This window comes from Scyliorhinus torazame, chromosome 7, assembly GCF_047496885.1.
Source record: "Scyliorhinus torazame isolate Kashiwa2021f chromosome 7, sScyTor2.1, whole genome shotgun sequence".
NCBI lineage: Eukaryota > Metazoa > Chordata > Chondrichthyes > Carcharhiniformes > Scyliorhinidae > Scyliorhinus > Scyliorhinus torazame.
The window spans coordinates 286,742,675-286,767,284 of record NC_092713.1 but is presented as its reverse complement, the minus strand read 5'-3'; the positions used below and the strand labels follow the sequence as shown (position 1 = coordinate 286,767,284).

Here is a 24,610-nt window from a genome sequence, read left to right as displayed (position 1 = left end):
GCAATGTGGAATAATTGAAAAACAACCCATTTTATTTTCACAATGTTCTACCATGCGATGGAGACATCATAACCTAAGAAGCAATGATGGGAGTGACTATCAAATACACCTAACTCCTTGTACTCATCTCTGCCATGTGGAATGCACGCTGGCCAAAATATAACAGGTGTATTTGTGCAGCTTTCACATTGGAGTTATGCATCGTATGGAAGTATGTATTAATAATGGGACCCAAATGAATACTGACTGCACGATCAGCTTTGCTTGTCCTGTGCTCAAACATAGGTCCTTCTGTTGTGAGTGCCTGACTATTTACCCAGTTTGCAGGTTGTTGCCTCCGAAGAGTGATTATTCAGGACGTGTTGAAAAGGATAACCTTGAACATCACTGAGATTGTGTCAAGTATTTCACAAATACTGTGGAAGGAGCCAGTGCTAAATTGTGGCATTGATTAATGAAACATAATGGATGGAGGAAAGATGATACCATTCATTACATTCTAGTTACATTCACTAATTGTGATTAATGCATAAGATTAGTTTCAGTATGGAATGAAGCTCACGGCCTTAACTAATTCTGTACTGAATTAATTAATGGAAATGTGTTTGAATCTGAATGACGGCTCATTGTTATGTGACTGACTATCCAGAAATAGTCAGGGCTGGACAGACGTGAGGAACATACGCCATTAATAGATCCTTCCCATTAGGCCAGATAGTCCATTTGCAAATAAAATAAATCTCTCCGACATCACTGCATTGTGGACAGATCAAAATAATTGATTAAAACTATATTTGACATTAGATAACATGTATGAAAATGTAAGACTGCAGATGCTGCCAAAATCACCAAGCATACAGTACAGCTATTTGCTTATACTTGCAGCAATCATCATTAAACCACATTCTCCTTGCAGAGCCTCAAGGGCATCTCGTTTTGCCACCTTATATTAAAAGAAATCCCAGAATTCTAAAGCTAAATTCCCAGCATCCAAGATAAACAGATAAGGAAGATGGGTTACTCACACAATTGAGACTTACAATCAGTTAGGGCTTCCACCCCGAGACCCTCAAAGCCCCCAAGCCTCCACCACCCTTGCGTGTCCTGCCTTCTCTCTGGGTTCCATCCAGCAAGCCCGCTGTGCTGGAAAATCTCGCTCTGCACACTCACCCCCGCCAACATCAGGAGGCCCTGGACCCCAGACCACTGCTGGGAACATTCGAGAGACTGTGCTCAAGTGCCCTCCCCTGATCCACACACTCACCCTCCGGTCGCAAGGATATCTCCAGTGCTGAAGCCCAGCTCTTGAGTGTTTGATGTCTGCTGCCTCGATGGTGCTGACGCTTCTAGGGTTTAGGCAAAGTATTCAGGCATCAAAGTTTGATTGAATTGCATTGCATTGGCACATGAACTCACAAAAATCCAGTTGGGAATATTTTGTTTATCAAACAGCCAACAGTAACAAAGATTTGAAAATCAACTATGTAATGTACCACAGATCACACTAACCAGTAAACAACAAGGAAATGTCACCATTCCATCTTAGTACCAACAAAGCTACATCAGCTCATTTTCACAAAAAAACCCACTGATGTCACCCCTCACAGGATCCTCAACAGAAATGGAGGATATGCTCGAGAATGTGTTGGGTCCAGAGCTTTGTCGTAGAAATGTTTTATCCATCAATGTGTGACTTGTTCCAGGTATCAGTGTCATTCTCCATCCAGGAGTTGCAGCTGTGCAGGCCCAGTCTCTCTGCAACCAAATCCTGGCATCCAAATATTCCACCGGTGCTCAAGGTGCAGGTGAACATCCTTGACTTCTAACGTGTCCAGCCTGTGGTGACATATCAGTTACATGCAGCACTCAGCACGGCAGCAACAAAAGCATCAGGAATCTGCGAAAGCATTTCTTCAACAGCATCATCAGGTTGCCCATTTGGATGAATGGCGTGCGTCAGGTCCTGCAGCATCTTCTTGCTTCAAATTGGATTACCTTCTGACCTCATACATCCCCCTGAGCCCAATATTCCAGCATCCAGGTATCTTAGAAAAAAATGAGTTTGTTTCTGGTTACAGAAAAGGAAGGACACAGCAACAGCAGCCTCCAGGCGTTTGCAGCCACAAGAAGCAGCAAGCAGCTCTCACAACTAATAAGGCCAATTTTCTATTAGCAATAGCCTCCAACTGTGAAGCTAGAGGCTGCCCACAGTCAAATGGAGTTAAAGTGACCTTCAGCATGTCACCAAGATGAGGGCTCAGTCCTAGATCTTTTTGACAGGACAGACAGACAGCAGCTGTTTTGCATATCCACAATATTTAAAGATGGCTTTAAGGCCTCATGGACGACAAGCCCCTCAATCCCTCCCCCCCCCCCCCCCCCCCCAGCCCAGGGGCAACACTCGACCTGGAACACTTCAGATCCCTGACCAAGCCCAATCCTCCTGAGGGGTTCCACACTCCCATAGAATACTGGGGCACTTCCGCTGCATGTTGAAAAATGGAAATGTCGACTCATCGCCTCAATTTCCTCTCAGCAATCATTGGGCCAGCATTATGTTTTTAAAAAGGAGTACTAAACAACACCCACGTGATTTCTCGCTGGGGAGCCAGTTCATTCCTGGGAGGCCATTACATTCAACTTCAATTTTGTGAATGAGATGGAATTTGATGCAAATTGTGGTCAATGGTATGCTTGCCATGAGTGATCCGGAACTCACCATTGGAAATGGGCCGGTTAACTAGCAAAGTGATTCACGCCTGCAACAAATCTCGATTTTTGCTTTTGCCTGTAACCGGTGTACCCATATCCACGCCATTTACAATGGGTTGGTTCAATCGTGCCAGTGAGGTTCATAAACTTTTTTTTACCCCTGTGATTAAAACTCCATGTGGTTTTCGAAGTGTCAATTGAATCCAGAGATTAAATAATGACAGACGATCACTTCAGGGCACCTATTTGGTTTTGGGTAGACAGATGAAAACTTTCTGTCCCATTATCCCAATTTATTTTGGTGAGGGAGAGAGAATTTTCGCACGCACACTATCAGTCTGGACATGGGGAAAATAAATTCTGAAAGATAAATGAAGTGATGTCTATTTGTTTCCCATAACTCAATCCTATGGATAGCACGGTAGCACAGTGGTTAGCACAGTTGCTTCACAGCGCCAGAGTCCCAGGTTTGATTCCCGGATTGGGTCACTGTGCAGAGTCTGCACCTTCTCCCCGTGTCTGCATGGGTTTCCTTCGGTGCTCCGGCTTCCTCCCACAAGTCCTGGAAGACGGACTGTTAGGTGAATTGGACATTCGGAATTCTCCCTCTGTGTACCCAAACAGGCGCCGGAGTGTGGTAACTCGGGGCTTTTCACAGTAACTTCATTGCAGTGTTAATGTCAGCCTACTTTTGACAATAAAGACTATTATTATTATACTAGCAAAATAATTTTCTCAGACATCACGGGCGGGCTTCTCTAATCCCGTGGCAGAGGGCCAACGGCGTTGTAAAAGCTGTCGCGTTTTACGATGGAGTGAACCGGCTGACCTGACGACTAATTCTGGCCCGCAAAAGGGGCCAGCCCAGCACTGGAGCAGTTCACGCAGCTCCAGCTGCTGATCCAGGTGCGAACTGTGCGCCACGGGATCCGCACATGCGCAGTGGCACCGGCACCAACGCGCGCATGCGCATTGCCTTCCTTCAACGCGCCGGCACCGACTCAACATGGTGCAGGACTACAGGGGCTGGCGCGGAGGAAACGCCAGCCAGAGAGGCTGGCCCGCCCATCGGTGGCTCCCGATCGCGGGCCAGGACACATCGGAGGCCCCCCCCCCCACCGGCAACCCCCTGACCCTTCCATGCCGACTTCCTGCCAGCTGAGAGCAGGTGTGGACGGCGCTGGTGGGATTCGGCATTTTCACGACGGCCGCTCAGCCCAAGCCGGGCCAAGAATCGGTGGGCCAGCAGCGTGGAGCGGCCCCCGACCGGTGCCGCGCCAACCACGCCGGCACCAATGGGGCCGATTCTCCGCTGTGTGGAGAATCGCATCCCGGCGTCGGGGCGGCGTGGCGTGATTCGCGCCAGTCGCGGGGATTCTCCGGCCCAGCCCCGGGCTGAGAGAATCCCGCCCCACGTCCTTTGTGCCGGTAGTGCACCCACGTCTGTGGGTTCCCTGGCGACGTGGGGTGGCCACAATGGGAACTCCCATTGGCAGATGGCGGGAATGGGGATTCCTGCTGATGGCGAGGGTGCATTGCTGAGGGACACGGGTCTGGAGGACTGGAGAATGCCACCCCATAGTTTCAAAGCCAGATGCTCTTGAATTTTTGACTAGCTGCTGATTACAGGGAAAAGTAGACATCGCTGTATTTTGTGTTGAAGGATTTCTGCCCATAATCACTTCAGAGGACTAAAGTGCCTTGACGTTGTGCCTATTAGAGAAGTAGGGTACAAGATAAACTCCCGCTGGGTTCATGATTTCAGTCACACTGCCACGCAAAAGAGCTGTTCTTTCTCACAGGGAGGGTGGAGGACACAAATTAATTGTTGATGAAGTGGCATCATCGATAAAGACTTTGGGGCAGTCTTGATGCAGTATCTGTGTAACCCAGTGAAGGACTGTCAGGCAACATACCCCTGGAAGAAAACTCCAGATACAGGAGAATTAAAGATCTAGAAAAGATTACAATTAAATATTTCTAATGCACTGTTGCCTCAATAAATGCAGGACAATAAAACAAAAAGAGAAAATAAGAGTTCTGCTCCCTGGAATAATGAACTTGCGAAATCTTCAATGTTAAAACAGGTACTCAATTGTGAGTCATCAATATTTATTGAGCAGCTTTCACATTTAGATTAACCAAAACACACTGTGCAGTTTGGCCACTCAGGACAATGGGAAGAAAATTGTTGAAGCAAAATTTTCCAATAAGTATCAATGAAGCCGTCAAATTCGGATTAAACACACAACTGTTTTGCCAGGAAATGTCAGAGTTCCTATAAACTGCAGGTAGAAATAGCTAGTTGACACATCTTTGTATAATAATGCCTTGAGTCATTTTATTCAGCAAATTTGATCGGAACAGAAAAACAAACAGCATTGAATAAAACATAACCTTCGGAATGGATGGAATACTGTGTTCACTTTATTCTTGAATGAGGGGTTTCGCTCTGCCCACTGGCACATGGTAATTGAACAAAGATAATTTCAGATTTTGGGGGTGACATTGTAAAGAAACAGATTCTCCGATTCTGAGGCTAACACCCCCTCACTGATGCTGCGACTGGTGAGAGGCTAGCAGCCGCCCAAAACTCTCGGCCTCCACAAAATAAACGGCCGGATCCACGGCCTCGCATAGCAATGAGCGGCAGCGTCCCGCCGTGAAACATGGCGCCGGCTATGCATGGACCCGACCTGCCAGATAGTGGCCCCCTGGAGGACCGCTAGCCACCCCTTGGCCACCCTCCACCAGTCCTCCCAGCCCTCGCGGAAGCCCCCGGCTAGCAGAACGGCTCTTGCCCGACTGTGGCGGTGCTGACAAAGTCTGCAGCCCCCCAGCCGTTATGAACACGGCCCCTTGCGGCTGAGCATCGGGGAGGGCCATCAGGTGGCGTGCTGAGGCCATCCCAATGGCATGAAATGAAATGAAAATCGTTTATTGTCACAAGTAGGCTTCAATGAAGTTACTGTGAAAAGCCCCTAGTCGCCACATTCTGGCGCCTGTTCGGGGAGGCTGGTATGGGAATTGAACCGTGCTGCTGGCCTGCCTTGGTCTGCTTTAAAAGCCAGCGATTTAGCCCAGTGTGCTAAACCAGCCCCTTAAATCGCAGCACACGCCGCGATGACGCTGTTTCGGAGGGGGTGGAGCATACTGATCCTGCGTCAAACAGGTGCCGCACCCGATTTCGGCGTAAATGGGATACTCCACCCGATCGCCGATGACGAAATCGCCGTCGGGGAATGGAGAATCTCGCCCACAATCGTCTGACAAGAATTTCTTTTGCTGAACAAGGCTGAGAAGAGACACAATAACAGTAATGAGAATAGTAAAGTTATAGATGGGGTAACAGGTGATTCCCCTCAGGCCGAGGAAAGTAGAAACGATCAAATTCTCTCTCAGGTGATTATTCAGTAATCTATCTTGAACACCATGTGGGGGAAGCATCGAGGGGGACAAGGGCATAGAAGTCCAAGAGTAGCTCGGTAGTCCCAAAACTGACCAAGTCCTGAAAGATCTAGTGCCTTCTGTGGGTGATGAGAGACCTATCTGATCAGGCCCTGATTAAGCCACATGCTGCAGATGCACCTCTTCATAACAGCACTGATAGAAGTAACCACCATCCATTCCTTGTGAAAAAAAAATGAAATGAAATTAAATGAAAATCGCTTATTGTCACAAGTAGGCTTCAAATGAAGTTACTGTGAAAAGCCCCTCGTCGCCACATTCCAGCGCCTGTTCGGGGACGCTGGTACGGGAATTGAACCGTGCTGCTGGCCTACCATGTTCTGCTTTAAAAGCCAGCTATTTAGCCCTGTGCTAAACCAGCCCCTATCACAGTGTAAAGACTAAGTCATGTGACAGCACCAACTTTGTAAATTAGAAATGTTCTCCAGCCTTCTATCACTGTCAAGCCAGATGACCAACACTGGTTCAAGAATAATATAGCAGACCATTCCGGCAGCACCACCAAGCTAAACCTGACAAAACTACAAAACTGATTTTGTGGCTCAGAGCTGTTTTGACTGAATCAAGTTGTGAATGGGTGGCGGACGATTAAGGAACTAGTGTGGGGAGAAGGCTTCAAAATCATCCCCAACCTCAATAGTAGTGGAGGCCTAGAACATTAGCACAAATGACAAAGCTGAAGCATTTGCAACTACCTTCAGTTAGAAGGGTAGAGTGGATGATCCATTTTGGCCGTCGTCTGATGCCCCCATCCGCAAAGACGTCAAATTTTAACCAATTCACTTCATTCCATTTGACATCATGAAACAGCTGAGGATATTGAATGTGGAGCTTCAACAACATCCTGGTATTGTGCTGAAATCCCATGTTCCAGAATAAGCCACTCACCCAGCCAAGCTATTACGGTAGAGTTAAAAAAGTGGCAACCACGCAACCATGTGGAAAATTACCTTGGTCTATCCTGGGCGTGTTTAGTGGGATGTTTCTTGGTGGCTGCAGCGCCATGAAGCCCCCCCACTATTCAATGGCACTTTGCCATTTTTTAGACTACTCACAGATCGGGATGCCATTTTTAAGGGCAGGCTCAATCTTTCGACATCCCCCACACCCCAGCGACCCCACCATGGCCTCCAAACACCCCCCCCCCACCTCACTGCACCAAACGTATCTTTTCCGAGGTCCTCGAACACCGTCTCATCCCACCTTCTTGATTAATAAGGGGATCAGAGGTTCATAGAATTATCATAGAATTTACAGTGCAGAAGGAGGCCATTTGACGTATGAAGTCTGCACCGGCCCTTGGAAAGAGCACCCCATTTAAGCCCACACTTCCAGCTTATCCCCGTAACCTAGTAACACTACCAAACCTTTTTTTTGGACACTTAGGACAATTTAGCATGGCCAATCCACCTAATCTGCATATCTTTGGACTGTGGGAGCACCCGGAGGAAACCCACGCGGACACGGGTAGAATGTGCAGACTCACACAGACAGTGACCCATGAGAGAATCAAACCTGGGACCCTGGAGCTGTGAAGCAACTGTGCCAACCACTGTGCTACCAGGCTGCCCATTATGGGGAGAAGGCAGGAGAATGGGGATGAGAGAAATATCAGCCATGATTGAATGGCGGAGCAGACTCGGTGGGCCGAGTGGTCTAATTCTGCTCCTTGGTCTTATGGTCGAAGGGCAAGGCACCCCAGGCCTGACCTCTGGCACGGGCAACCTGGCACACGTGCACCTTGGAATTGCCAGGCTGGCACCCTTGCAGTGCCCCTGCCAACTTGGCATTGCCACCAGGACCCCCTGTAAGTGCCAGGATGCTCGGGTGGCAATGCTACGGTGCGACGCTGTCAGTGCATAGGTGCCCGGTTGCCAGTAGGAGTGCCAGGGTGCCACTCTGTCCAGAGTCCAACCACCTAGGGGTCTCCAATGGCCTGGGAGCCCCCGCCCCCCAGATGCCGTTACACCTGGTCTATGTTTGTGAGATTTCATGATGGGGAATAAATGCGAATCAGGGTGTAATCTTTCCAGTGGCTGAAGTCATGCACACATGCAAAGCAAGGTGGGTTCCTTGTTTCGTGACATTACTGCAGGAGTTCCTCAGGGTGGCAACCTGGGCAAGACTATCATCAACTGCTTATCAATTACCTCTCCTTCAATGGAAGTTCAGATGTGGCACTATTTGTTGTCTATTGTACAGTTGCAAATCCTCACATAATGCAGCAATATGCTCAGCATCATTTTGACAGTATCTTCTAAACCGTGCCCTCTATCACCTAGAAGAAAAAATAGTAGTGAGTGCATGAGAATACCATCATCAATACATTTCACTAAAAGTCAGAGACAATCCTGTCTTGTATATTGACTCCTTCAATGTTGTTGGGTCAATCAAAAAATTGGTCCTCCCAAGGAAACAGCATTAGAGGTGCACCATGTCTGTAGCGCATCCAGATGCCCCCACTATCTGAAAGACCATTAACTGCAATGCTCACATTGCCTCAAGCAACATTCAGAAAATAGTCAAATACATGAGAAACTACCAGAAAATTGTAAGTCATTCTGGATAGTTGTTTCATTTTTAAAAAATGAACTGAATCATTGCAGGCCTAGAAATGGATTGAAGGATTCTGGAATTAACAATGGTTCATTTTTGTCATGGCCAGGTTCAGAAGAAAGAATGGAGATTTGAATTGGAGGTGTGTGAAGGAAGTGTTTGTGTATGAACCATGGCCATGCTCGGCCACTTAGCCTTTCTATATTGCTTTGATAGAATTATTGTGCTTCTCGCCGTTAGTTTTCCATTCCTCTCTCTCAACATAAAGGCGCTAAACAATGCTGGGGTACATTTCCTGGTTGCTGACCATCCTTTTGTAGTGTTGTCAGTGAAGCTCAAGCCAAAACAATGTGAATGCTGCTATCATGTGGCAACATGGGGGCATCCATTCGAACCAACCGAATTCTTCCCCAAATTGATATCCACGCATGCACATTCCAGAAGCAACTGGGGATTATTTTTGAGAACCTAGGATGATGTATCCCATCCCACCAATTCCCCCACGGTAGCACAGTGGTTAGCACAGTTGCTTTACAGCTCCAGGGTCCCAGGTTCGATTCCCGGCTTGGGTCACTGTCTGTGCGGAGTCTGCACGTTCTCCCCGTGTGTGCGTGGGCTTCCTCCGGGTGCTCCGGTTTCCTCCCACAGTCCAAAGATGCGCAGGTTAGGTGGATTGACTATGATAAATTGTCCTTAGTGGCCCAAAAAGGTTAGGTGGGGTTACTGGGTTATGGGGTGGGCTTAAGCGGGGTGCTCTTTCCAAGGGCCAGTGCAGACTCGATTGGCCGAATGGCCTCTTTCTGCACTGTAAATTCTATAATTCTCCCCAATTTAGTTACACTGAGCCGAATGTAGACTACATGCTGCTTCTCCAGCTTTAAGATTAACTTCAAGCCTTCTGGTCCCCATGACTCATGGCGGGATTTTCCTCTCCACACCCCTCCCCACCCACCCTCCAGCAGGGTGTTTTGTGGTGGGAGAGGCAGCCTGCCATTAGCCAGAGGTGGGACATTCCAGTCCCGCTGATGTTAATGGCTTTTTCTTTTTTTTATATAAATTTAAAGTACCCAATTATTTTTTTCCAATGAAGGGGCACTTGGCCAATCCATCTACCCTGCACATCTTTTGGGTTGTGGGGGCGAAACCCACGCAGATAGGGGGAGAATGTGCAAACTCCACACAGACAGTGACCCAGAGCCGGGATCGAACCTGGGACCTCGGCGCCACGAGGCAGCAGTGCTAACCACTTCGCCACCGTGCTGCCCTTTCAATGGCTTGTTCAATGCCTCCACCACCAGGGAACCTGCCACAGGAAGACCCCGCTGGCAGTAAGGTTTTGGCTTCAGTGTCATGCGTTTCAAATGGGAATTAGGTTATGTTCTTAAAAAGGAAACAGTTGAAGTGCGATGTGGGGGAACAAAGCAGGTGAGCGGAACTAATCAGATAGCTCTTTCAAAGAGCTGACACTCTCATGATGGGCTCAACAAGCCCCCTCAGTGCTGTCTGATTCTATGAACATCACGTTGTTTGCTATCGCACTGCACAATTCAAATTCTTGCTGTTGCAATTGAACAGAATTACAAAATAATTGTGGCAGCGTAACCCAAAGCACAAAACCACACCAACAGATCCTTCACATCAGATTTTTGTTGTTGTCAGGAATTATATTTGAACTTACCCTGTTAATTTCAATATTTAAAAAGGGGAGTGCTGCTGAAATAATTGGGCAACTGTTTGAGAAGAGTAACCGAAGCTGCTGGCACAGTGGAACCAAATTCTCAGCAGGATTACGCTCAATAGCCCAGAAAGCACAGGCACCTGTTAGTGCAGCTCCGCTGCTCCCAGACTTTGCAAATCTTTTCTGCTGAACCCCTTCCTGGTGGGGTCAGCGAGAGTTGCGGTTTTAAAATAAACGCGTTCAACAAAAAGACACAACAGGCCGAGACATTTTTTAAAAAATCTTTAAACAACGCAACCTTGATGCTTCACAATTATTGCCTTTTTGAGGATTGATTTGAGTCAACTCTTCCTTTGGCATTGTGATGTTATTATTTAATTTACAAAAAAGAGCCTGGCAAAAAGAACGACCAAAGGAACTTGTCAGATCAGAATGTATCCAGCACAGCAGCTATGGCCACATAAGAGATAAAATTGAAGATTGTCTTGTTGCAGAGCATGTGTGAAGCTGTGATCTTGGTCCAGCGAGATTTCGTAGGCTAACAATGTTTCCGCCACTAAGGGAAAGATAACTGTTGTTTCTTCCCTTTCTTCCAATTTTTAGCACTAATGTGATTGGAAATTATAATTGCTTCGATATGGAAATACGATAGTAATTGCAGCCATTACCTGCTTGTTAATTATCTGCTCCACAATTGGATTGCCTTCATGCAGTTATTCCATTGTTTTTGCCTCCAAGTATTTGCAGGGATAAAGCCTGAACTAATTGTACCAACCTATGTCACCGTCTCAGCATTTTTGTTGAAGATAATTTTTTTGCACAGTGTAAGGTTCTCCGCAGATGCTGAGCTTCTGAGGTTCTTGGGTGTTTTAAAGGGGATGCATATAATGAGAATTTTAGATGTTGATTAATATTAAATGGTTGGTGTACTTGTGGTTTAATTCTTTGTGGTCTATAGATCTTCCAGTTTTGACTATGCCATGCTTATACGAGGTTTAGTGTTCCTGTCTTGGAAGCACTGCTTCCTGTTCCTAGTTATGTGTGCTAACCACTGTGGGTACTATACATGCCCACAGTAACAGCTTGCCGTCACAAGAGGCCTTTTAGACCAGCTGACTGACATGGGTTGAGGTCCTCAGGATGGCAGTTGAGGCTGTGAGTGGAGTGGGCAGGGGGAGTGGGATGTAGAATGTACTTGGGAGGGGCTGAGCGAGGTGAATGGGGGCCTCTAGATTTTATGGGGCGTAAGGTGGAGCACTCTTGTCTCTCCTTGCTCCACAATAAGTTAGGTTTTTAATAAAATTACCTTCTCATGTGACAGCCTCCAGTCCCGTTTAAGGACTGCAAGTTTGGTTCCTAGCATGCCTGAAGAAACTGACCTTGACTTGTCTCAGAGGATTGAACTTACACGGGCACCAACTTTAAGCACACACTGTAGATACATGGCGAAGCCATAACCAATGTCGTGGGTGATGCATCTTCAGAGTGGGATTTGTGTGTGTAAGTCCAGGCACCATACCTTGGCATACCAGTAAAACAGGCCTTACTCAATCCAATCTCTAGGCCATGCTGCATATTCTGGTAGCCAGTGCTGCGGACAGTGTGAAAGCTAATTTGTCCATCTCTCTTGATTCCCTTCTCCCACTGTGCCTCCACATTAATAGTCGAATACTAAAAAGGATGCCAGCAGAGCAGCCACTTGTCATTTTGTGCCTTGACAACGTCAGCTAAAAGTGACAGGTGACAGTTTTGTGACTCAGTACTGCATTCTGACACTACTTGCATCATGGTTTTCGGCATGCTGTCCTTTTTAAGTTGTTACAGTGGTGTTCATAAATTGCAATCTCTGCAGGTGTTTCACACCAAACTCATTTTGTGAGAGATTACACACTGAGTAGACTGATTTATGGACTCTCATGCCTATTCAATATGCAAATAGTGGATTTCCACATGGTCTATCACTGTGTGTGACTGTGGGAAAAGTTAACATTCATTACCTGGAAATGAATAGATTTGCTGATGTATCTTCTGAGTTGAAAAATATTTTCCAAACATTTCTTTGCAAGAAAAACATCCTTTAAAAGAGAAAACCTCCATTTTCACCGCTTGTAATCAAGAATTCTCCTGCTAGAATTGGGCATCTAAATTATTGGATACATCCTTGGGCTGCTGCTTTGTTACACTGCACTGGCCAAGGGTGCATAGTTTAATTTAGTAGAATATCCTCCCATTTGTAGTAATGATGCATGCACATTCATTACCTTTGCTTCTTTCAGTCTCTTTTTCTATCCCATCTTCCACCGCTCTCACACTCTTTCTCATGCTCTCATCTCACTCTTCATTTCTCTCCATCTTTATTTCTCACCTCTTTATATATCTTCCACACGCTTGTCTTTCTCTCTCTCCCCTTCCTCTTCTTTCTGTCTTCATTCCTTCCCTCCCCCTCACCACCATTTCTGAAACTTTTTATACTTCCAAAACAGATGTTGGGCACTTTCCAAGAAGAAGGGAAGTATGGAAGATACAGGAATTCAACCCATGTCTCTTACTCATAACGCCCAAAGGCGATAAGTAACAATTACTGTCGATCTGTTGAAAAATTTAATATAACGGCACATGAAAACTAGAATTAGAAGACAAAGGCAACTTTCACAGTGATTTAGGAAGTGGAAATGGACAGTTTGCGTGTTTTATCGGGGTTCTTAGAGGTTACGGGTTCAAATTCCACTCCAGAAACTTGAGCATATAATTTAGGCTTATACCGGTGCAGTATGAAAGAGGTGAGGTATTGTCACTTTTGACATCCTTCAGATGTTAAACCCAGCACTCATTGGTCAGATGAATGGAAACAATCCCATGGCACTATTCAAAGAAGATTACAAGCATATTCTTCCTTAAATGTTACAAGCTGCAGGCAGTCCTTGACTTTCCGATGTCCGAGTTATGACAAATGGCACGTACACTGTTTGTAAATTGACACTGTTTCAAATTTACAACTTCGGTTTCGACTTTATGATGCCATGCCAGCGAACAAGTTCAAATATCTGTGATTCCAGGGGTGGCGGGACTGTCATGTGAGGAGAGAATGACTAGGTTAGGATTATTCTCACTGGAGTTCAGAAGAATGAGGGGGGGATCTCATAGAGACTTATAAAATTCTAACGGGACTAGACAGGGTAGATGCAGGGAAGATGTTGCCAATGATGGGTGTGTCCAGAACCAGGTGTCACAGTCTGTGGAATCAGGGCATTTCGGACAGAGATGAGGAGACATTTCTTCACACAAAGAGTGGTGAGCCTGTGGAATTCATTACCACAGGAGGTTGTTGATGCTAAAACAATGAATATATTCAAGAGGCGGCTGGAATTGCACTTGGGGAGAATGGGATCAAAGGCTATGGGGAGAAAGCAGGATTAGGCTATTGAGTAGGATGATCAGCCATGATTGTAATGAATGGCGGAGGAGACTCGAAGGGCAAAAGGCCTCCTTCTGCTCCTATCTTCTATGCATCTATGCACATCTTGTGCACTGCCTATCTCCTTGACGCAATGTACTCAATGCACTCAGCTGCTGTTTCGACATTTTTACTTGGTGAATCTTTATGTTTTGAAACTTGTTCTTAAAATTTTAATTTCATAATATTAATTCATTGCTATATTACTATTTTTTACAATTGATTACTACAATTGTAGTTATTTTGGTGTAAATAGGGTGTCAGGCTTTGCTTCAGGAACCGATCCCAAGTAGAAATCATTAAGACCATAAGACCATAAGACATAGGAGCGGAAGTAAGGCCATTCAGCCCATCGAGTCCACTCCACCATTCAATCATGGCTGATTTCAACTCCATTTACCCGCTCTCTCTCCATAGCCCTTAATTCCTCGAGAAATCAAGAATTTATCAACTTCTGTCTTAAAGACACTCAACGTCCCGGCCTCCACCGCCCTCTGAGGCAATGAATTCCACAGACCCACCACTCTCTGGCTGAAGAAATTTCTCCTCATCTCTGTTCTAAAGTGACTCCCTTTTATTCTAAGGCTGTGCCCCCGGGTCCTAGTCTCCCCTGCTAATGGAAACAACTTCCCTACATCCACCCTATCTAAGCCATTCATTATCTTGTAAGTTTCTATTAGATCTCCCCTCAACCTCCTAAACTCCAATGAATATAATCCCAGGATCCTCAGACGTTCATCGTATGTTAGGCCTACCATTCCTGGGATCATCCGTGCGAATCTCCGCTGGATCCGCTCCAGTGCCAGTATGTCCTTCCTGAGGTGTGGGGCCCAAAATTGCTCACAGTATTCTAAATGGGGCCTAACTAATGCTTTTTAAAGCTTCAGAAGTACATCCCTGCTTTTATATTCCAAGCCTCTTGAGATAAATGACAACATTGCACTTGCTTTCTTAATTACGGACTCAACCTGCAAGTTTACCTTTAGAGAATCCTGGACTAGGACTCCCAAGTCCCTTTGCACTTCAGCATTATGAATTTTGTCACCGTTTAGAAAATAGTCCATGCCTCTATATACTTTTTTCCAAAGTGCAAGACCTCGCACTTGCCCACGTTGAATTTCATCAGCCATTTCTTGGACCACTCTCCTAAACTGTCTAAATCTTTCTGCAGCCTCCCCACCTCCTCCATACTACCTGCCCCTCCACCTATCTTTGTATCATCGGCAAACTTACCCAGAATGCCCCCAGTCCCGTCATCTAGATCGTTAATATATAACGAGAACAGCTTATATTCTTATGGGAAAAATGGTTCCGATTTACAACGTTCAACTCAAGATGCGTTTCTCAGGAACTTGTAATAAATCACCCCAACATCAGCAGCTGTGCCTTCAGCTACCAAGGCCCCAGCCTCAGCAATTTTCTTCATAAACTTCTTTACCTCTCTTTCTTTCCTCCTTTAAGAAGGTGCTTGAAACCTATCTCTTCAATCTGTCAGACTATCTTTTATGTGGTTCGAGGAAAGACTTGGGGATGCTTTAGCATGTTAAAGGTGCGATATGAATGTTTTTGTTGAGGTTGTTTGAGCATTACTGCTTGTCTTGAGATCGATATTAATAAAACCTATTCTGTTCCTATTTCGTTGTTCCATCAGTCTTCATATCATCTGACGAGGTTAGAACTGGCCAAACTTATTGTGAAGCGGATGTGACTTTCTGCTGCTGGGACTTCATGCTGGAGAGTCAAGGAAATAATTCAAGTCCTTTTCAGTCAGAAGATCACTGCGTGATTTTCTGTGAACTCTTCTTCCACGTGTACTCCGGGAGCATTGTGATTAGTGACCTTTATGAGTCATTGGCACCATTACTGATTCACCATGATTCTCACTGTGTCGTATTCAAATCAGTGTGCCATTAGATTTTGGCATTAATTTGCTCCTGAGGATCAGGATGTGTAGTAGTCTAACTTAGGCCAGTCAATGCCAAAATTATATTTTCAGTAAATTACTGACCTTCTTATTCGGTTTCAGTGAGATTGGAATGACGAATACCGTTCCAATGACCATTGAATGTAATTTTGCAAGGCATAACTTACTCCAGTTTGAAATTTGAATGATAGTCTGCACTTCATTTTCTAAAATTGCGACAAATTACACATTTCAATTATTTGGCAAGGCGCTCATTTAAATTTCTACCACCATTAAGCATAATGTACTGTAAGCATATGTCATTTTTAAATCAATACCTTGGGCAGGAACTGAAGGTGGCAATGTTTGCTGATACTAACATAATTTATTTTCTTGTTGAAATCTAGTGGCAAGTTATTAAATCATCCAGTTGCTGGACAGGCAACGCCTCATAAATTATAACCTTGACCTTTACTACTAGAATTTACAAAATGGTGGACAGAATTTTCAATAGGAAGGTGGAAGCTGCTCCCCTAAAATCTTGGGCAGAATTGCATTTCATTCTGCATTTGCACGAGCACTGACACTTTGCACAAAGTCACAAGCTGAAAGGTTTATTTCCTGTTTCCAGCAGTACTCACAGGAGTATTTTACAGTTTGCCCATGTTAACTTCAAATTGAAAAACGGGAAACCTGTTCACATAACAACTTTTATGTCTTCAGTACTTCAGAGTCAACAATTTACTTGTTACAGCATCACTCCTCTTGTTATGCAGGCATCGCAGTGCCAAGTTCCACAAATCAAAGTCCCACCAGCAGAAAATGAAATATCTGACTGGCTAATGTTTTGGGGATTGTTATTGAGGGAATAATATTGCTCAGGATACTACATCAAATCCCTGGTCTTTGGTGGCTTTCATTCCCTTCAAACCAGGAGACTTGAGGCTTGATCTGAGCGAGGTGCTTGTTGTATATTGGTTGAGCCTAGCTAAAGAATGATTGCTGAGACATTGGCAGGCTCAACAGGAACTGGTTTATTGGATAAACATAACTATATACAGATATACTTGACTATACGTGTTGTTCTGTCTCAGCTAGAAGCATTCTCCCTCTCAACACTTGGTCATGGGTGTCTCTTACACCATTATATGGGTTGTACTGTTTCCACAATCCCCTGGGCCGGGCGGGAGAATCCCCGTGACCGGGCCTTGCCGCCACGACACTGGTACGCGATTCTCCGCAGAGCAGAGAATCGGCGCCATTGGCGCCGGCGTAGTGTTGCTCTAATTAGCCTTAGTTTTATTTGCTCTAATTCTGTCACCTTTGCTCACGAGTCGCCAGGTATCTTTCTGATACCACCACGTGGTTCAAGTCCAAGTAATGATTAATAGTACAGCACACCGCTTAGTAAATGTTAAATCAACGATCATTTATTATATACAGCAATAAATACTTATACAATAATACTACCTCTAGACTATTAACTACCACTAAAGGCCAATAGTTAACTTTGGTGATGGCCCACCAGGTCAGGGAAACGAATGGCTTATCGAATTGGGTCTGGCCTGCGGGATTCAAAAAGGCTGGTACGGGTCGATAGTCTGGAACACCTATCAGGTAGCGATCGCTGGAGTAAGACTTACTTGTTCTTTCGTCGAAGGGTCTCGAAGGTTGCGAGTAGAGAAGAAGGGTCGATCTGAACTTGGCCCCTATCTTTATAGTTCCTAGGGGCCTCCCGCCTCTCGGGGCGGACCTTGACACTGGTCCCAAGTGATTGGACTTGGTCCCAATCATTGGGTTCGATATGTTCCAATAATGGGGCGATTCCTTGATCGGGGGGGTGGTCGTTCACCTTTCTTTGTCTCGGCCACTGCTGGCGCCGAGAGGTCTGAATCGGCTTTCAATTGCTAATTTGTAGCAATTGTTCCCGGGAATAGCCGATTAAACTGCAGATGGCTGGGTTGATGCTGTTAATGGTTGCAGGCATCGGTCTGGGCCGACTTCCCCAGAGCCGAATACGCTATTCTGTCTGCAGCTGTCCGTTTGAGTCCTGTTGGCTGATTTTCCCATCAGCCTTTTCAGTTCGCCATTTTACATCGGGGTTTGGCCAAATTAATCGGGAATCAGCCATTGTAGGTGGCTACAGTAGTTGGTGCAGCGCTGGTCGTGGGCCGCTCTGCGTGGCTGGCCTGCTGATTCTCCGGCCTGGATGGGCCCAGCGGCCGTGAAAAAAAAAACGAGTCCCGCCGGCGCCGTTCTAACCGACTCTGAGCCGGCTGGACCTCGGCGTTGAAGCTTTGGGTGGCAGGGGAGGGGAGGGGGGCCCGACCCCGGGGTGGGGGGGGGCCCGACCCCGGGGTGGGCCCGACCCCGGGGTGGGGGGGGGGGGCCGACCCCGGGGGGGCCTCCGATGTGGCCTGGCCCGAGATCGGGGCCCGCCAACCGGCGGGCCGGCCTCTCTAGCTGGGGGCCATTTTTCCTACGCGCCGGCGCCATGTTGCATCGGGCCGGCGCGTTGAAGGAGGCCACTGCGCATGCGCGCGTTGGCGTCAGCGCTACTGCGCATGCGTGGATCCTGCGGCACACATTTAGCCGGGAGCCAGAATTAGTCCTGGTAGCGGCCCGTTCACGCCGTCGAAAAACGCGACGGCGTTTACGACGGCGTGGACACTCTGCCGAAGATTGGAGAATCCCACCCAGTATCTTCTGAAGTATGTATTGAATGAGACCTCTGTCAATTATCTGGATAATTACTACTTTTGGCTGGTTTTGAGCTGGTTTAGCACAGAGCTAAATAGCTGGCTTTTAAAGCAGACCAAGCAGGCCAAGCAACACGGGTTCAATTCCTGTACCAGCCTCCCCGAACAGGTGCCAGAATGTGGCGACTAGGGGCTTCTCACAGTAACTTAATTTGAAGCCTACTTGTGACAATAAGCAATTTTCATTTCATTTCATTTCATTTAACTTCTCTTCCTTGATCTCTTATCTAGACCCAGACTTGATCCACTTCTTTCTTTCTTTGTTGTTGTACTTTTCTCAGTCACGTGTTTCTCTCTCTCTTGGTTGGGTTTTGTAGGTTTATCCCTCTCTTTGCATTTTGCATGTTTCCTATGCTTGTCCATTAAATTCACCTTGGTTCATTTGGATGGTGTTGCAGTCTTCCTTTACTTCTGGAGTAATTATTCCTTGTAGTCTCTTGTTCATGAGTTCTTTGATAGTACTGGACTGCTATCTCTGGAAATAATTATCTTTACCCAGGTTTATATTTATTTACAATTACACAAGCAAGAATGTTCCTGTTTTCTATTTTTATTTTTTCTTTGTTTTTAAATTTAGAGTATCCAATTTTTTTCCAATGAAGGGGCAATTTAACACGGCCAATCCACCTACCCTGCGCACCTTTTGAGTTGTGGGGGTAAGACCCATGCAAACATGTGGAGAATGTGCAAACCCCACATGGGCAGTAACCCAGGGCTGGGATCAAACCTGGGTCCTCAGTGCCGTGAGGCAGCAGTGCTAACCACTGCACCACCGTGCCGCCCTGAGCAAGAATATCCCTAATCCAAAAACTACAATGTTAATCTCTGTCTCTCTCTATAGGGCTCAAGTAATTCTCTGGTTAATTCCCATCACCCTTATACAATTAAACATAATTATGATACAATTAACACCACTTTCTCAAATTCTCCTTTGAGGGCTCTCGATCAGGACCTCCTGACCCCACTATTGGGTCTCTGTTCACCTGCACTAATGCCTCCAGCACCACATCTATTACCATGGAACCTTCTTTCTGTCTTGTGTTCAATTTCCCAGCCAATAGTTCCGGCAATATTATTCAGTGTTGTTTCTCTTGAAGCAGGGACAGTCTGTCTTTGAGAACAGAACGTTACAATGCTGATCATCTCTTTGCTAAAAGGCAGCTGACAGTGTGTGGAGGACACCACTGCCAGAAACTCATTCCGCCCCAACCTATAATCGCAGAAAATTATGTAGGAGCATTGAGTTTGCATGCTACCCACGTCCAATAGAACTGACATGAACAGGTCACAAATCACAACCCTGCACACCAAATAAATGGGGAAATCATTTATTTTTTCCCTTGAGACCACCATTTCATCCAATTGAGCCTATTTATTGATATGGGAGACTGAAGAGTTGCTGAATAACTTTTCAAAACTTAGGAAATATAGATAGTAATTACTCTGTGTCGAGACTGTGAATTACTGTGACTAATGGTGGAAAATAAGTTTTAACGGGTAATGACATCTTGCATATCGATACAAAATAATATTTTTTGACACATTAGTAAGTGTTGTAAATGTAAATGCAACACATTTGTGGTTACATACAATAGTGCAATGATATTTTGAATCATGAATACTTGGATTATTAGTGTACAGGACTTCAGTTTAGGCTCGTATTATAACTTCCACAGCAGCAAATAAAAGTTACTTGTTCATGCTTAACTTGTGGGGAGAATACTTTTAAAGCAGTGGCATTCTTGATAACCCTGGAAAAGTAAACATTTCTGTTGCTGACTATTCTTTGGATTGAAAGTCAAGAGATCACGTGCATTTAATATAATCACAGTGCAATGGACATTGAATAAAGGAAACAGCACTTCTTGCACGAAATAGTGAAACATTTCCAGTTGTTTAAATCAATATGCTTAAGTGTTTTAAAATCAAATATCGATATCACTTCTGTGACAGACTCTATTATTTAAACAACAAATGGGGGGAAGAATTCACTTAAACCAGTTGTGAATTCATTATTCAGTTCTAATCCATACCTGGAGGTTCAATTATTTCTGCTGCTATTCATTGTGAGAACCTGTCATCTTCAGTCATGCACATGGTTTACTGTCACATTCTGCAGGTTTTACAATTACATTGTGCAGACTTTGAGAACATAATCAAAGCTGACACTTTAGTGCAGTATTGGAGTGCGACACTGTCGGTGGTGCTGTTATTTAAAAAGCCCCCTATGTCTGTTCAAATGAGTATAAAAGAATCAAAGAAGAGCACAAAAGTTTTCCTAATGCACTGGCCAACATTTATTCTTTAACCAGATAGAAATAAATAGATAAAATGGTTATTAACTCAAAGCTGTTTGTGGAACCTTGCTGTTTGCAAAGTGTGCATTTGCCCACATGATGAAAAGGGTCACCCATGGGCATATGAAACATAAGATAAGCGCAGCAGAAAAATTCATAATGCCTTTATGGGGACCAGTTAGTCAGCTAGAAAATAAGTTGGGTCTGTTGCTTTTTCTCTTCAACAAGAAGGATGAAGCTCACCAGTACTGAATGTCATTCACCCCTTGTGACTGTCTTCTGAATGATCCTCGAATCTGGAAGTTAGTTGGTCCTTGCATAAGCGTGTCACTTAATTTATATAATGCACTTTGGACTGGTTGTTAAAGGCATTAAAAAACGTGTTTGTTAGTATCGATTTTAGTGTCAGTGACCCATGTGGGAATGGTATAGCGATTTTGGCAAAGTTGCCACAAAAACAAATCTGCTGGGTAAGTCATACTTTTATGACTGTTGAAAGACAAACGACTGGATTTGTAATTGAATAAACCATCCAACCTAAAGTTCAGTACTTACAAAGCCAATACCTCCTCTTTCTATATGAGTGTTTGTTTGGCAATTTGTCCACTTTCGCAATTCACTTTGCTCGAGGATTGGCCCCAGCTCACTGGTTCTCATAACAACCAAGTAGTTATGGATTTTGTCCGATCTGTGGACAGTGCCAACAGACCCATTTCCTTGGATGAATAGGAATTAGAGGGTGAGGTGAACTTGGAGCATTCGCACACTTATTTTGCCATAGAGGACATTGCCTCCAATTTGGATGAGTGAGCGTTAGAAAAACAGTTCAGATCTCACTGCTTCATGTAAAAGTTGATGACTATTGCATGAAAGCAGTGGGAACTAACTGCTGGTATCAGCAAATTCAAGAAAGACAGAGCAATATACTTATAAGAGGCTGGGAGTAGCCCAATGAACAAAATAGTCTTTTCTAGTCCATTGCACTCCTCCTCACCAATGACATTATTCTGGAGCAGATCATCCATTACCATACTTGACGGTACTATATGGATCTGTGGCAAGACATAGAAAGTAAATAGCTGTAAAAAATACGTGATAGTAGCCAACACGTTTTGGGATGTTATTACCCTCACTTATACACATTGTAAAAAGCAGAAGTTATTAATGTTGATAACAGATCAATCCTACCTATCTCTAATTTGGTCCTGTGAGACAGGAAGCTTTGTATATTTTCTGATACCTGAGGCTGGATTCTCCACCCTGGCACACCACTTTTCAGCCTTGACCTGCTGGCGGGATTCTCCGTTACGGCGGCCGGTCAATGGGGCAGCCCCATGCCGTCGGGAAACCCCCGGGCGCCGGAGAAACGGAAGATCCCGCCAGCGGAGAATCCTGCCCTTATCGAAGCACCACAGATATTATTGTCAAAAATATATTATTAAGCATTGCACAATTACTAAGAATTGTGATGAATGCCTCATTCTTTATTGTTTATGCATCTTTTTACCACAGGGTGCGAAACAACAGTCTGTCACTGTCCAATAATATAAGTTTGTATAGGACAATAGACCTAATTTTAAAAATCCATCTGATCAAACCTTCTCGTCTCAGTCTGTCCCATTCCCAAGCAAACAACAATAACAGCAACAACTGCCATCTATCTATCAGTTCTCAGGTAGCAAATGAAACTGCAGGTACATTGTAATTAAAAAGTGAAATGGAAGCCAATTGGTAAGATATGCAACTTAAAGAGCAATTAAGGAGAGAGGCCTTTACTTGGTTCTTGAAAACAGAGGATGAGATGTTGTGGTGGACAGAGCTCCTGAGGACTCTTAATATGGTCACAGGGGAGTGAAGAGGACAGGGAATTTTGAATATGACAGTGTCAAAGGAGTGCAGGGTACAGTGAGCACATTGGTAGAGTGAGGTCACAGGGATAGTTTAAGGTGAAGTTAAGACCTTGAAATTGATACGTAGAGGTATGGGAAAACCTTAAGGATTGGGCTGAGTAACATGCAGGGATTTCAGTGGACAATGTATTGGTAGCGCATTCAGAGATGTTGGAGAGGAAAGGAAAATTTGAGGATGGTAATTGGAAAGAGTGAGAGGAGAATTATCTGTTTTAAAAGGGATTAGGATTGTGCCTGTGAATTGAGAAAACGTGAAAATGACACACAAATGAGAAGTTGGGCATCAGGAGATGGGAAAAGACTATGAAATAAGAATGAGGAAGCAGCAACAGTGTGAAGCTAGCACAAAAGGAACAGAGATGTTACTGTGAACAACCTTGACTTGGAAATTTGGACATTGGTAAGTTATCCATGAAGAGAGAATGGAGGAGTAAAGGGGATGGATGAAAGACATGATTGGTTGTGAAGAATTAATGAGATTGGAGCTTATACTGGATCAGGATAGCGCAGCAAGAACGATATGAAAATGTGCGGAGCTCTTGAATCTCAATTACAGACATCTCAGAGCTTAGGGAGCTTGTCAGACGAAGGTCAAAAAGACTGGATATGTTTGAAAATGGGGATTTGATGTAATCGTAAGCCTGACATAAGTGAGGAGTTGAATGAAAGTAGCACAGGTGAAGTTGAAACGTAGGTTAAATTCAAGTCTTCATCAGGGACTGGCAGGCCAATGGAAAGTGATGACCATCAAATCTTGAAAAGGTAGAATAGCCTGTGAAGGTCTCTTTGTTGGGTCAATAGCAAAAGACAAAAGTGAAGTTAAATCTTCATATATATTTTGGCAGATTCTGCGCAGCTCCGACTTCATACAGCCACGAAACCCAAATTGTTCATAAATTGTCAATCTGTCCACAGTGTGCTTGGTAGAACAAAGCAATTGGAGTTATTGCCATTCAAACACTGTGATGTGTGACCTTGATGCTCACTCTGAAAACAAAGTTTGGTGAATTGGTGATGGAACTGTACACCTTTGAAGAGCACAAAAAGATCTTTTGGTATTTTTATTTCAAATATTAATCCAGTAAAAACTGCACCTCGTTAAAACGTTACTCTTCAAGTTCATTTTTTATTGAGGTGCATGGTGTATCGTTTCAAAGATCTGGGGCGGGTCGGAGAATGGCCGTCGGCCGCCGTGAATCCCGCCCCCGCCGGTTGCCGAAGTCTCCGAAGGGAGAAAAGTCGGCGGGGCGTTAATGTCGCCGCTGCCGTCGGAGAATGTCACGGGTCTGCGCAAGGCAGCCGATTTTTGGCCTGCCGATATTCTCCCTTCCGGATGGGCCGAAGTCCCGTCGACGTGATGACCGTTCACGTCGACGTAAATTAAACCTCCTTTTCATCGGCGTGATCCTGTGCTCCAGGGTCACGCCGACCAGCGTGGAGGTGAGTGACGGCCTGGGGGGTTGGCTCTGGGCAGGCGATGGCGTGGCCGCAGTCTGAATGTGTGAGGAGAGGTGTGTCTCAGGTTGTGTGTGTGTGTGTGCGGCGGGGGGGGGGGGGTTAGAGTGGGCTGGGCTCCGGGGGAGTGCCGGGAGGGGGGTCCGTGCCGGGGAGGGGGATGGGGGGTCCGTGCCGGGGAGGAGGTTGGGGTCCGTGCCGGGGAGGAGTTTGGGGGGGTCCGTGCCAGGGAGGAGGTTGGGGGGGGGCCCGTGCCGGGGAGGGGGATGGGGGGTCCGTGCCGGGGAGGAGGTTGGGGTCCGTGCCGGGGTAGAGGTTGGGGGGGGGGGTCCGTGCCGGGGAGGGGGATGGGGGGTCCGTGCCGGGGAGGGGGATGCGAGGGCAAGTGAGTTGGTCCACCTGGCCAGGTGCCAGCCTC

The 24,610-nt window shown here is 45.6% G+C and overlaps 1 protein-coding gene across 2 annotated transcripts in view; it reads left to right on the top strand.

Annotated features, from left to right (window-relative positions):
• The window catches only part of LOC140427083 (teneurin-2-like), a 3,867,843-nt gene that overhangs the window by 1,877,288 nt on the left and 1,965,945 nt on the right, over positions 1-24,610 (top strand). The window lies entirely within an intron of this gene.